Source organism: Arachis hypogaea, chromosome 12 (assembly GCF_003086295.3).
Source record: "Arachis hypogaea cultivar Tifrunner chromosome 12, arahy.Tifrunner.gnm2.J5K5, whole genome shotgun sequence".
Taxonomy (NCBI): Eukaryota; Viridiplantae; Streptophyta; class Magnoliopsida; order Fabales; family Fabaceae; genus Arachis; species Arachis hypogaea.
The window spans coordinates 59,749,953-59,751,875 of record NC_092047.1 but is presented as its reverse complement, the minus strand read 5'-3'; the positions used below and the strand labels follow the sequence as shown (position 1 = coordinate 59,751,875).

Sequence of the window (1,923 nt, the reverse complement as noted above, 5' to 3'; positions counted from 1 at the left end):
GATCTTAAATTTTTATGTGTGTTTCATTTTTGTTGTTTAATAGAAAAAGAGAAAAACATAAAAATGATATCTTTCCTTTTTTCTCTCTCCTCATTAAAAAGTAAAAAAAATAAAAAAATATATTTTCCTTATTTTGTTCATAAATTTCGAAAATTTGAGTTGACTTATTCAAAAAATTTTAAAATTTAGTTGTTTCTTATGAGTCAAGTCAAATTTTCAATTTAAAAATCTTATCTTTTAGTTCTTGTTAGTCAAGTAATCAACTTTAATTTTCAAAATCAAATCTTTTTAAATTTCTTTTCCAAATCTTTTTCAAAATAAATTTCAATCATATCTTTTTCAAAATTTGATTTCAAAATCTTTTCTAACTTATTATCTTTTCAAAATTTGATTTTCAAATCTTTTTCAATTAACTACTTAACTTTTTTTTTATTTTTAAAATTCTTATCTTTTTCAAAACCACCTAACTACTTTTCTCTCTCTTATTTTCGAAAATCATTTATTTTTCAAAATTCGTTTTAATTAAATAATTATTTTAACATTTTAATTTTAATTTTATTTCTTCTCTTTTTTATTTTCGAATTTTAATTAACATTTTAAAATAAAAACAAAAATATTTTTATTTTATTTTATTTAATTTTCGAATTCTTCCCCCTCTCTTATCTCCTTCTGTTATTTATTTATCTACTAACACTCCTCTCCCACTCAAAATTTGAACCCAAACTTCTTCTCTGTGTTCGAATCTCTCTCTTCTCTTTCTTCTATTCTTCTCTTCTTCTACTCACATAATTGAATCTCTGTACTGTAACATAGAGGATTCCATATTTTCTCTATTTTCTTCTTTTTCATATGAGCAGGAACAGGGATAAGAACATTCTTGTTGAAGTAGATCCTGAACCTGAAAGGACTCTAAAGAGGAAGCTAAGGGAAGCTAAAGTACAACTCTCTGGAGAGGACCTAACTGAAATTTTCGAAAAAGAAGGAGACATGGCCGAACCCAACAACAATGGTGGAGATGCAAGGAAGATGCTTGGTGACTTTATTGCACCCTCTTCTAACTTCTATGGAAGAAGCATCTCAATTCCTGTAATTGGAGCAAACAACTTTGAGCTTAAGCCTCAATTAGTTTCTCTAATGCAGCAGAATTGCAAGTTTCATAGACTTCCAATGGAAGATCCTCATTAGTTTTTGGCTGAATTCTTGCAAATCTGTGACACTGTCAAGACCAATGAAGTTGATCCCGAGGTCTACAGGCTTATGCTTTTCCTTTTTGCTGTGAGAGGAAAAGCTAGAACATGGTTAGATTCACAACCTAAGGATAGCCTGAACTCTTGGGATAAGCTAGTCAGTGCTTTCCTGGCGAAATTCTTTCCACCTCAAAAGATGAGCAAGCTTAGAGTGGAAATCCAAACCTTCAGACAGAAGGAAGGAGAATCCCTCTATGAAGCTTGGGAAAGATACAAGCAACTGATCAAAAGATATCCTACTGACATGCTTCCAAAATGGAGCATCATAAGTATATTCTATGATGGTCTGTCTGAGTTGTCAAAAATGTCATTGGACCATTCTGCAGGAGGATCTTTTCATGTGAAAACCCCTACAGAAGCTCAAAAACTCATTGAAATAGTTGCAAATAACCAGTTCATGTACACCTCTGAGAGGAATTCTGTGAACAATGGGACGCCTCAGAAGAAGGGAGTTCTTGAAATTGATACTCTGAATGCCATATTGGCTCAGAATAAAATATTGACTCAGCAAGTCAATATGATTTCTCAGAGTCTGAATGGATTGCAAGCTGCATCCAACAGTACTAAAGAAGCATCTTCTGAAGAAGAAGCTTATGATCTTGAGAACCCTGCAATAGCAGAGGTGAATTACATGGGAGAACCCTATGGAAACACCTATAATCCTTCATGGAGAAAT

At 31.9% G+C, this 1,923-nt stretch overlaps 1 non-coding gene across 1 annotated transcript; it reads right to left on the bottom strand.

Moving 5' to 3' along the window:
* Positions 1 to 1,389: 1,389 nt before the first annotated feature.
* On the bottom strand, positions 1,390 to 1,497 carry LOC112731682 (small nucleolar RNA R71). Its single transcript, XR_003167450.1, has one exon. It is a non-coding gene; the product is annotated as a small nucleolar RNA R71 (small nucleolar RNA).
* Between the last annotated feature and the right edge of the window lie 426 nt (positions 1,498 to 1,923).